This window comes from Notamacropus eugenii, chromosome 5, assembly GCF_028372415.1.
Source record: "Notamacropus eugenii isolate mMacEug1 chromosome 5, mMacEug1.pri_v2, whole genome shotgun sequence".
Taxonomy (NCBI): Eukaryota; Metazoa; Chordata; class Mammalia; order Diprotodontia; family Macropodidae; genus Notamacropus; species Notamacropus eugenii.
Window position 1 is genome coordinate 329,650,953 of NC_092876.1, and position 13,665 is coordinate 329,664,617.

Here is a 13,665-nt window from a genome sequence, read left to right on the forward strand (position 1 = left end):
ATAGTAGGTGTTGTATAAATGCTAGCTATTTATTATTACTCACAACAACCCTACAAAGTACGAGCTATTATTACCTTCATTTTACAATTGAGGGAATTGAGGGAAACAGAGGTTATGTGACTTCCCTAGGATCATATAACTAGGAGGTATCTGAAGATGGATTTGAACTTGGATCTTTCTGACTCTGGGTCAGTACTCTATTCACTGTACCACCTAGTTATCTCTAAATGAAAGAGAAACCCCTAATAGATGGTAAAGTTCTCAAGATGTTTTTGTTTGAGAATGCTGTTTTCCTGGTTGCATCAAGCCCCACAAGATTACAGTGTCTCTTCAGTGAGATCTATGACTATTCCAAAGAGAACTACCTACTGTCCAGAATATGACACATAGTTGGATGGGAGGTTCATTACCTCAGGAAGAATCAGACCGATCAGTCACTGAAAAATGACTCAATAACAACAATCCATGGTGATTGCAAGATTTTTTCCCCCTTTAAATCTGAAAGCTTTGGATTTTAGCAATGACATTCCTGTGTATTTTTATTTGGAGTTTATTCAGGAGGTAAATGGTATATTCTAACATTTTTCACTTTGCCCTCTGGCTCTAATTGAACTGAGTAATTTTCTTTTCTTTTTTTAAAATTTTATTTGTTTGATCATGGTTTTGGTGGAGTCTTATGATTCTCAAATTATCAAGCTATTTTTCCAGATCAATTTTTTTTATAGTAGATTTCTTAAACATTTTTCTAATTTTTCAGTGCTGATGGACTGGTTAATTTGATTGGATTCAAGTCTTTGTTTTTTTTTTTAATCAATGAAAAAAAATGGTAACTGAATTCAGTGAAACAGTATATTCCATGGGCATGCTCAATAATTCCCCAATACACAGATAACAATAAATTATAGATGATAAAATGTAAAATTAAACATAATTCAAAAGCCTAGATTGATGGAAAGTAAGTGTTGTGGGAATTTTGAAGAGATTAATCAGTGTTAGCTGATTATCTATGAAGGTTTCATACAGCCACTTCTGATAGACTTAAAAAGATTACTAGAATTTGAATAGGTAGCAGGAAGGGGTCAGATCCTTTAGGGACAGGATGAAAAGCCCTAGATGATGTCTAGTTATAGAATGAGAAGGGGGAAAATAAATACAGAAGAGATCTGAGAGGTAAAATGGACAATGTAGCAACATGAAAGTCATGAAAGTCAAGTAAGAAGTGAACAAAGGGAGGTAATTAACAAAAAAATTCTACCCAGGCAGGGAGAAATGAGGAAATACCTTTGGGTTTAATTAAAAGTTCAATGGTGAATTTCAAGACAGACCTAATAAAGTGATGGGAATATAAAACAAATTTCAGGAGACAGAGGAAAGAATTGATAGCGAAGAAATGTGGACATGCTGACTATAGACTATACTTCTTGAAGTCTGGTAGCAATAGAAAGAGAAAAAGCCTAGTAGAGAAAAGGGAATAATTTCTTTTAAGAACTTAAAATAATATAGGTGACTGTAATAATAATTTAAATGGAAAGATCTTTCTCATTAATTAATAGACCCATATGATCTGGAAGTCTAGGTCACATGTGGTAGGAGGAGCTTGATGAAGAGGTGGAACAGGAAAGGTGGAGTGGAATTGGGAGGAAGTGAGTGGGGTCCGGTCAGAGGGGAAAGAACATAGGCCAGTTGACACAGGCCAACTGACATTGTGACAGTTGATAGTGAGAAGGCCCTGGCTGAGGGAGAGGAGGTTTGAGACTGACACATTGTAACAGTTGATAATGAGAAGGCCTGAGGGAGGGGAGGTTTGAGATTGACACATTGTAACAGTTGATAGTGAGAAGGCCCTGGCTGGGGGAGGGGAGGTTTGAGAATGGGGGTGCTGTGATTGTGTTTATTAACTTCTTGGTCACCATGATGGATTTTGCTTTCTGTTTCTGGGATTTGGCTTTTTGGTGTTTAAATAAATGTTTTTCTTCTGCCTTCTATATGGAGAGTCTTTTATATTTTCTGATTGAGAACTATGCTGCCATATTCATGGTCACCACTGGTGCTGTGAACATTGCCTTGGTGATATAGTGACCTGCTTTGCCAAATTTGAAGCCTTATCTAAAGGTCAGCTACTTGTTTGAATATTCAAACAGATATGGGATCTCATTGATCCAAAACTTTCCTCCAAGACTCTGGTTGCAACTTGCCCATCCTTTGCAGATTTTGTCCATATGCTTCCCAAGGGTGATTCATTCAATATATTGAAGGTGGTTCTCATTGACTACTGACGTTGTAAACAAACCACTGGAATACTTTGGATGCCCACAAGTCATCCTGCATACTTATCACATGACAACTTCATCTTCTCTTCCTAGCTACAATTCTTTGATGATGTGTTCCAAATACCTTGTTAGTTATATGCCGTATCACATCAGCTATGTGCCTCTGTTGTCTCTGTGTGATACTCATTTTTAGCAGTTGGAAGGCAGTTATCTTCCTCGCTATATTTCTTTTTTCTAATTCTACCCTGGTGCTTCAGTGTGCTACAAAGGTAACTCTGGGGTTTTGAAGGCTACACTAGCAGTTCTAGCATGATGGAGAGGCTTGGACTATGGTCCCAATAATAGGACTGAGGAATATCTTAGTTAACTATGGGGTATATGATCAGTAGGTTGGCTACCTGGTGATGAAATTTTTGTCCATGGCAACTCATAAAACAAAAAAAAAATAGAAAAAAGATCCTATGTTGTGGCCCCCTAACAGTACCAAAGTGATGGTGACAGTGACATGAAGTTGGGCAGAAGATGCTCAAAATTATATCCTTTTTAGGCAATTAATATACTTTCATTTGACTGCTAGTACTTTAAATGTGAGAGTTCTGTCTAATGAACAACTAGTGGACATATTGCTAGAGAAGTAGAATTTTTAAAAACATCTTGGCATTGTCTTTACAAAATAAAAAAGCTACAGCTAATCTAGATAGCTCACCGGTACTCCTTGGAAAGGGAAAGAAAGGATTTGGTTGAGTATATGTTATCATTTGCCCAAAGGCTTAGAAACATAATTTCACTGGATTTGGGAGGATTATATTTTGCAATATTAGCAACAAGTGTTTGCAAAAAGATCACCACAAAAATAATTGCAGTTTATGTTGCAGGTGTTTGTGGAAGAGCTAGGCTTCTTTATGAGATAAAGGGGTAAGAGAGATTCTATAAAAGAACTTGACAAGATCCTCCAAATCAAATCAACGAACAAAACAGCTGATGAAGGAGGAGGAGGAAAAAAAAAGGAGAAGAGCCAATTCTTCTGCATATCTTCAGGCAAAAGAAGAGCCACTAAACAATGTGGATATTTTTATGTTTCAAACACCCTCAGGATTCTTTTACTAGCATATATTTACATTAAAATGAATGGTATTGTACAATAAAGCTTTGCATAATCAAAATATTTGTTAAATGAAATTTCTGGTTGTCTGAGGGCTAACCAGAAAATTCATTTCATTTCACTCCTTTTTGGAAAACAATTTGGAATTGTGCAAGAAAAGTAACCAATTTTTTATACCCTTTCACTGACAGATCACTGACATTATATCCCTGGAAGGGTATTAGCCATATATGTGCAAAAATGTTAAGAGAAATCTATTTATGATAGTGAAAAACTGGAAACAAAATATGAACATAACACCATGGGAATGGCTAAACAAATTGTGGTATATGGATGGAATAGAATATGCCTTAAGGGATGAGAATGCAAACAATTCAGAAAAATAGGGGATGAAGTCCATGAAGTGACAAAAAAAAAGAACAACATATTGAAATAGCTAACAAGAATGCAAAATCATAATGGAGGAGCAACACAACCCTGGTAAATAAACTGTGTTCACATTAGCACTATCAAATATTATCTATACTAAAAGTAACGCTAATACCGTGGAAGTTTAAGTACCCATGCCTCCTTTCACTTAGGAATTTGCAAGCTATTTTTCGAGAAATATATTTTGCAAGAGGCCTTGTTTGGGCATTTGTTGTGAAGTGTCTGCTGTCAAAACAAAAATATATCAGTCAAATTAAATATATATACATACGTTTAATTTGACTGATATGCATATGTGTGTGTAATCCTGAGTTCAAATTCCTAAACTCCTCTGCAGATGTACATTTTTCTCATCTGTTAAATCAAGGTAATCATATTTGAATCTCTTGCTTCACGGGGCTATTGTAAGACGAGCACTTTACAAATCCCAAAGCGCTATATAAATGTGAATTTTTTTTTTTCCCATTGACATCTCAGGACCTTAGAGCATCACAGGGTCATCACAGGAAACATCAGTAAGGAATGTAGTGGTAGATGCAGTATTATAGGAGTTTGGATCAGGAGTGAAACAGTACATGACCTGAAATTACCTTTTTTAAATATGTGTATGTTTCTGTATTGCCAGCATATTTTCTTGTTTGAAGGCATTCATTTTAGCAGAAATGTGCTAGTCAATGTTAAAATAATATCCAAGTGTGCATGGAAAAAAATGAACACAACCCACTTTCAAGTTTCATCTGCATTATTAACATTTTCTCCATCATTTTCTTAAATCTAGAAAATTATCCAAACAATAAATCATGCCTTAATGTGTACTATTTGCTGAGATGCAAATGCTCACACTGGAAATGAGCTGGCTCCAACATACTCATGGCTTAGTTAATCAAAATTTTGCTCTAGGAAAGACAAACTGAGGGTTCAATATCCTTTAGGGATGATGACTAATTTATTCAAAATCCAATCTGATTTATTTTAAACTCTGGGCATATGATGGCTTTTTAGGAATATGTTACTATTAGTATTAGGGTTAAATAGTGAATGTAATTTAATGTCCTCAATAAAGAACCATGCATATAAAAAGTGTTTTATTTCTTTACAGGTCTATTTACATAGTTAATCATAATTAAGATGTTACACACATGTCATTAATAAATAAAACATGTTTTGCATTTTAAAAAAAACATTTGAATTTCACTAGTCACGTAATTTACACCAAGAAACTAATCATCAAATATTTTCCTTTGATAGTACTTTTGAGACCAAGGCAGAAAGTCTTAAACAAATCATTTCCTAGAGCACACAAGAAGACAGAAAAATACAATTGATATACTTAATGTGGATGTTTTCCCCACAAATCTGCAGTGGTAAGGAGTGTTTTTATATGAGGAGTCCTCATGCAAAAAATAACAGATTCTAGCCAAGAAAAAAGGACATTACTCAGTCTTTGCTAGCTGTTTTATACATATATATGTACATATACATACACATTATGCACATGTACATATGTACATATATGCATGTATGTACACATGCACAATATGTATATATGTATAGTGAGTAGTTTTACAAGGTATTTTTAAAAAATGATTTTATTATGAGGCTTATAATTATTACAATTATTTGAAATATCTCTTTGGTATTTTAGTACATAATCTCCAAACTGATTCAAACATTTTTTCATAGTACAGGTCACACTTTCTGAGGTCAGCAGAATTCAGTTTAAGTTCCTGACTCTGCTATTGAGGGCTTTCCCTTTCTGACCTCCACTTTAGCATCTCTGGGCTCTTCTTTCCTTTTAGTGCTTTGATAGACTATGTGTCCTCACACTTTTGACAATTTGGGTAACTTCATGACAGATGTCTGCTTCAGAAATACTTTTTTGCCATTTAAAGGTTGAACCAAGCACTCACTTTGTCTGAGGACTGAAGACGTAGGAGAGCAGCCTCTTAAAGGGAGAACACATCAAATCACAAACTCTTTTAACTGTTACACTTCACAATGTTGTCATGCATTCCTAATACAACATTATGTGTGCAATGAGATTATTATCTCATGCGAGGTATAATATGTTGGCAATTAATCTTCTAAGCTTATTTTTTGTTAATTTTAATATAAGTTTGCACAATTTGCTAAGTTGTATACATTCAAATTCTCAGAGACATGATGAATAAGCCACCAAGACAACTTCAGAGAAACTTTAATTGTGTGACATACAGAAGTCCTATATGATTATTTATAGTTATTACTATTTTTAATATTATTATTATTTATAATAATATGTGACTGCAAAAATCCAGAAGATCACAACCTTATTGAATTAGAGACTGCGTCTTATTTTTCCTTGAAAAAAGGTAAGATTTTTAGTACAGTGCCGGGATTATAGTGGCTATTTGATAAATAACTGTTTATTGAATTAAAGGGTTGAAGACACTAAGTCCTGTTTATGCCTACAGTTGGGAAAATGCAACTTTCCTTTGGTCATTAATCACAATATCTGTAGCATCCACCAGGTGGCAGTGTTTCTCCATTTAATAAATGCAAGCGAGCTCTAGAGTGAGTTGAAGTTAATTGGGAAGTTGAGGAAGCTATTGGCATTGAATAAGAATGTTTTTTAAAGTTGTTAAAAGGTCAAGGAATTTGTAAAGAAAGAAAGAAAATCAGTGAAGGCAAGAAAACAATCTAGAAAGAGACTGCTTCAACCTTTGAGTCAATAATTAATGTTTCAGAATTTTTGCTACCCAGACCAAAATTCTGATGATTTTGTACTATAAATTTATGAGAAAGAGGCAAATGAAATATTTAAACTATTTTTCATTATTGATTCATTCCTTCTATTTGCTTTAAAAAAAAAGCAACTCTTGTAAAGAACAAAGAGATACTCAGAGAATATTCAAGAAATCAAATTTTAGAATGTGTACGTATGAATTCAGCACAATGTCCTGTATTCCCTTACTTCTTCAGAATACTATAAACAACTAGTCATTGTGATAAACCTGACTTATCAGGGAAAGCTTGCTTTATTAAAATATACTCTGCTTAATAAGACAGGGAAGTGAATCAATACATTTCAGGGCTGAAAACAATTTGAGTACCACAACGATTATTAATATCCAATGATACATAATAACACATTCTCAATTGTGCCCAGATAGTTGGTGTCATTATTCTATGCCTTAGTTTGGGGAGTTTTGGGAGGGGGGTCAATATCTGTTCTTTGGGTCCTGGAGAGTTTCTACACGTTAAGTCCTTAGGTATATGTGGCATTCTCTTCTCCCTCTGATTAAAGATGTGTTTTCAGATATGCAGGGCCATATCTCAGCAAATTAGTAAAGGAAATAAGATGTACTCTTGGTGTCCTCCCACCTTCCCTTTCTGTGTCCTTTTTGTGTTCTTATATTTCCCCTTCCCACCTCATCCATTCCACCAGGAGCTCCTTATGTCCACTGAAACAACCTAACCGAGCACGTCCTTCCCTATTTGAGATTCATCTTCATAGGCATCGTCATCATCTTCTTCTTCTTGTCCACCCTCCCCTTCCAAACTTCCTTTCTTCACTGTTCAATATCCTCTGTCAGGGAAGAAATCTACTTAATGAAGTCATACTGAAACATAACTAAAAATGGAACTCTCTTTACAGTGATGTCAACATTTTAAAAAGAAACATTTAAGAATCATTCTAAAGGACAGATGGAGAATTTCAGATATCAGTGACTGATTGGGGCAGCTCTTTTAGGGCCATGAAACTTTCCTGATGCCCCTCAAATTAGACTTTATAGTTAGAGGCATCTACTCTATTTAGACTTAAGGTCAGGTCTTTTGATATCCCTAATGATAAAATAAAAAAAGGATTCATTCCCCAAAAGGATACAGAGCTAAAAAAGCCAATAATAGTAACAGCTCATATTCCCATAGCAATAGATTTCCAAAGCTTTCTCCTCCCAACAACTTTACAAAGTATATAATGTAAGAATTATCCTTTGCATTACACAGATGAGGAAGGGCAAGTTGGAAAGCAATAGTGATGCAGAAGAAAGAGCATTGCATTTGGAGTCCAAGGTTCTGAGCCAAGGCAGAGCTAGTGGGAGGGAAACAGATGGTAGCTGAAATTGGAATCTAGATGATACCTTAACTGTGAAAGCAAAATAAGGTAATGAACAAAGAATGTTTTAAATATTAGGATAAAAGAGCATCTGCTTTAAGGCCAAATCTCAATTAAAGCTGTGTGGGTGACCAAGCTTAGCTGCCGCTTGATACTCTTAGAAGTTTTGCTTTCCTTCCCACTCTCCCCCACTGTGTACTTGGGCTAGACCAGGGTTTAGTCTTTATCAGCTATCACTGATAGAATGGATGTCACTTACTGAGTTGGCTCCAGTGTGTATCACTTTGCATCCTAGGAGAAGAAAGAGTTTGAGATGGGAGTTGTGGACCTGGAAAATCAGTGGAACTGCATTGGTGTCTGACTCATCCACAGATGGGTTTCATGGTCTTGATCACATCAAGAAGCTTCTTTATTCTTATTGAAACAAGTCTACCTACAAAATGAAGAGATAATTAAAACTCTCACCTTGATGCAGCACTGAGTTTGTAAGCAGAAAAGGCTTTGCAAATATGAAATACATGGGAAGACCTTTGGCTTAATTGGTGGAGCTCCTGTGGCAGATATATGCGAGGGTACAGCAAGAGTTCCACAGGTTGAGCTGTCATGGATGGATTGTGATCTATATCATGGGACTAAGTACGACCACCACCATCACCACCACCACCATCACCATCATCATCTGTATAATTTATAGAGAGCTTTAAAGTCTGTAATATATGTCATCTGATATAACAATTCAATGAGATAAGTGCTATTATTATCTCCATTTTACAGATGAGGCTGAGAGAGGCAAAGTGAATTGCCCAGGATCACACTAGTGTATGAGGCCAGATTCAAACCAATAATAACAATTGCTTAATTATATAACCTTTTACAAAGCATTTTTCCAGTATCTCATTTTATCCTCACAACTCCCCTTTGACATAGGTGCTATTATTATCCCTGTTTTACAGATGATGGAAGAAGGTAAAAAGAGGTGAAATGACTTACCTAGGGACACATAACTAGTGACCAGGGTCTAATTCAGATTCAGGTCTTCTTCACTCCAGATTCAGTGCTCTATCCACTGTGCCACCTAGTTGCTTCTACTACAGAAGAATTCAATAAAATTCAAGTCCAGCAATTTATCCACTTTGATATCTAGGTGCCTCCCACAAGTTGAAATCACAGATTTATTGAAATTATTGAAGATACAAATGAAAAGCATAATCATCTCTTAATTACCTCAAGGAACTGGTTGTGGAGTGGGAGTATGGGGTATTCCAGGAGGGCTAGCACCTCTGGTGTGAAGGCTTGCCAAGACGTATTTAGGGCTACTCATCAACCTTTGGTGTCCACCTGGCACTCAGCTCTCACCTGTGACTCCAAGAAGCTGTAGAATGTGCAGCTGCCACACCCAGTAAAACCATCTCAGCAAGTAAGCTAAACCAAGTTGAGGGTAAATGACATGCCTCAAACCTATTGGTGAGTTAGGGAGTTATACAGCCCAAGCATGTGAAGACTTCCCTTGGTGGAATGGAGAAATGAGAATAATTTATTCCAATGACTAACTAGGTGGTTGAAGCAGACACTATGGAGTGCTTAGAGTTTGGTCAGACATCAAAGACACCAAGGTAATCTAATGTACCTAGGGCCATGATAGGCCATCTTGGCTGTTGTCTTGCCATTTGACTTTGATGACTCTGGAAGAGAGAGTGAGGCTGATGACTTTGTGCAATCTGCCTCACAAATCCAAATTATGAGCAAGTCAAGAACATCACCCTGTGATGTCATGGACCTCTTTGAAATGAAGGACCACAATCACCAACAATAACAATCTCCACTATAAAAATTGATTATCTGGAAAGAACATAATCTCAAACTAACTTCGTCTCCCTTGTCACTGAATAAGATATTTCTGGACCTCCTCCTTCACTATTGACAAATGCTGCAAAAATAGTTTTTAATATTAACTCAAGTCAAATATAATCAATAAAGCAAACCTACTGGGGGAAAAGTTACATAATGTGGTCCAAAGACAAATAAATAGCAATGAATTATGGATAGTACTATCTGCTGTTTGAGAGCATCCTTGTTACCTCTGCTGTCCAGTAGGACAGATAATCGAGAGTTAATTGTATATTGACTTTTGGTGAATACAGCATAATATAAACTGATCAATTTCTAGTTTCTAACATATCTATATAAGGAAAGGCAATGAGACTGGTTTGCTTCCCTAACTTACAAAACCTCTTAAAATCTGTTTTTTATCGAGATACTGGATGACTAACCTATTTTTGCTCTTTGTGTTCATCTTGTTAAAATATTGTTTCATTGATTAAAGTTTCACCAAAGATCTAAAGACCAATATTATTTTTCTAAGTATTGGAAATGTAAAAATTAATCACTCCATGAATGATTTGCTATATGTGATGACAAATAATATAATTTACCTTTAAAAATGAAATTGATACTTATAGGGAAAGTAAGAAAAAGTTGATACTGGTGAGAACATTACTTCTTAAAAATAAAGGCTACCTTTTTGAAGTGCAAAATAATTTTCTTCCTTTCCATTTTTAAATTTAGAGGTGAATCTGTACTCTGAATTATTCCCCTGTGATGCTGGTCCTTCAGAATATTTTTAGGGTTTGAGATAGAATGCTCAAAAGCTTTAAGGTTTTAGAAATGCCTTCCAAAAATTATAAACTAAATTTAATATTTCATATTACTTGTATACTATATCTACTTACCTTCATATACCATTCATTATGAGGAGAGGGCAACAGCTAGAATGTAACCAGGATGACTTGTACTTCTAGGTGTTCAGGGAGGAAAAAAAAACAAATTTAATTTGTTTTCCAATATTAATTCTATTTTGCAAATCAGGGTTGAAATGGTTATCTAATCCCAAGCAATTAAAGAAATGCACATTCAAAAAACCTTAAGGTATCATTATCTACCTATTAAACTATCAAGAATAAATAAAAATTATATAACCCAAGGTTAATAGGTTTGGCTCAATAGGTACATTTTGACATTGCTGGTGGCATTGTAAATTGGCCTGACTTTCCTGGAAAGTAATTTGGCAGCATGTGACAAAGGGCTACGAGACTATTATTACACTCAGACTCAGGAGTTTTACTTCTGGAATTATACTGCAACGAGAACTTTCCTAACTACCCCTCATTGCCCCAATGCCAAGTTCCCACCTGGCTCATGACTTTGCTCTCATATTCCTACTACCTCTATTGGATATATTCCTCTACTGTAACCCTTGGTCTCCAACCATCTGCCCTGACATTCCTCCACCTCCCTTCACCCTTCCCAACTACTACCTGGCCCTTCATCTACCATGAACTGAAAACAACCATGAATCCTCTTTTATGTGTTGCTTCCAGGAATTAGAATGTGAATCCCTTGAGAATTAGGACTCTAGATTTTCTATTTGTAGTCCCAGGGATTATCTGAATTCCTGGAAGATAATAAGCACTTAATAAATGCTTTTCCATTCCGTTATAAAGGGGGAAAAAAGTAAATAGCACAAAGATATTGGAAGTATCTCTATTTATCTCAGTAGGAAAGCAGAAACAATTCCCAATGTCCAACAACAGCAGAAATGCTAAGGAAAACTATGCATATCATCACAATGAGATACTTTATAACTATTAAATGACAGTAATATGAACCATACCAGTGTATAGATCGTATAGATCAAATAATATTAAGGTTTGGAAAAGAATACAAGGTGATAATTTTTAAAGTCAGAAGGGACCTTAGGGATGATACCCTAATCCCCTCATTTACAAATGAAGAAACTGAGGCTCAGAGGAGCTAAGTAACTTTAAAAATGTCACAGATATAGGATGTAGTGTAACTGGGATTCAAACTAAAGTCCTCTAACTTCAAACTAAGCACCTTTGCACCAAACTGACTCTCCTCAACTATGGCCTTGGAGTCAGGAGGCCTAATTTTAAGTGTTCATAATAACTCTGTGACCTTAGATGAATCATTTCATTTCTTTAAGACTCAGTTTCTAAGTAGACATGCAATACACTATAGGAAATGATTACATTAAACTTGTATTAGACAAATGTAAAAATTTAAGCTTTGAGGATAAGAATTCATTATTTGGTAAAAATCGTTGGGGAAGCTGGAAAGGAGTCTGGCAGAAATTGCGCATAGACCAATATCTTACATTATCTACCAAGATAAGGTCAAAATGGATACATGACCTTGATATAAAGGGAGATATAAGAAAATTAGAACACGGAACATAATTACCTGTCAGATTTATGGATAAGAGAATAATTTAAGAATAAACAAGATATAGAGAGCATTGTAAGGTATAAAATGAATAATTTGGATCACATTAAATTAAAAGGGGTTTGTATAAATGAAACCAATGTTGCCAAGATTAGGAGGGAAACAGAAAATTGGGAGAAAATTTTTACAGATAGTTTCTTAGATAAAGGTCTCATATCTCAAATTTATAAAGAATTTTGTCAAATTTATAAGAATATAAGTCATTCCCCAATTGATAAATGGTCAAAGGATATGAACAGGCAGTTTTTCAATGAAGAAGTCAAAACTATATAATCAAAAAAAAAATGCTCTAAATCACTTGATTAGAGAAATGAAAATTAAAACAACTCTGATACACAACCTAACAGATTGACTCAACTGACAGAAGGGGAAAACAACAAATGTTGGAGGGGATGTGGAAAACTTGGGACACATTCACTGTTGATGGAATTGTGAACTAATCCAACCATTTTAGAGAGCAATCTGGAATTATGCCCAAAGAGTTCTAAAACTGTATATACCATTTGACCCAGCAACCCCATTATTAGGTCTATTTTCCACAGTGATCAGGGAAAAAGAAAAAGAACTTCTGTGATGACAAAGAATTAGACATTGAGGGGAATGGCTAATGAAGTTGTATATGATAGTGATGGAATACAACTATGCTATTAAAAATGATGAGCTGGTCAATTTTAGAAAAAACATGGAGAGACTAGTATGAAATAATGAAGAGTGAAATGAGCTGAACCAAAAGAATATTGTACACAGTAACAGAAATATTGCTGAAAGAATAACTTTGGATGACTGAGTCATTTTGCATCTTATAAAAAAATCAGCCTTTTACAAAGGAACTATAAAGAAAGATGCTATCCATGTCCAGAGAAAAAACTGATAAATAGAAGAATGTATAGCATGGTTTTACATGTTTGTGTGTGTGTGTAGATATAGATATAAAAATATGGATATAGATGTGTGTGTGTGTATGTGTAATGGTAGCCTTCTCTAGGGCAGGGTGAGGATGGAGGGAGAAAAAGGTGCATAGCAGAGAATGAAAGAAAATTTAGAAAGAAGCACAAAAAAGTAATGTAGCTTTGAAAATAGTTTCTAGTATTTATTATACCATTTTTAAAAACAAAAAAGTGAACAGTGTGAAACAGAAATTCGTGGCTTTAATGTTGTGCTGTATACATGGAAATGTTGCGTTTCGTGTCTTTTTGTATTTAAGTTAACATGAATAAATATTTCTAAACTTTTTAATAAAGACTCAGTTTCCTATAAAATGGGAATAATACCTATGCTACTTACCTCATGAGGTTCTTTTGAGGAAAGTGCTTCATAAAACAAATCAAAAACCTTACAAAACTATAGGTTAGTATATACTAACTGATGGGGAGAGGGCATGATATATGTTAGCAGGGACTATTATTTTATTGATCTTTCTTTGTATCCTCAGCAAAGTCCCTGACACATAGTAAGCACTTTGT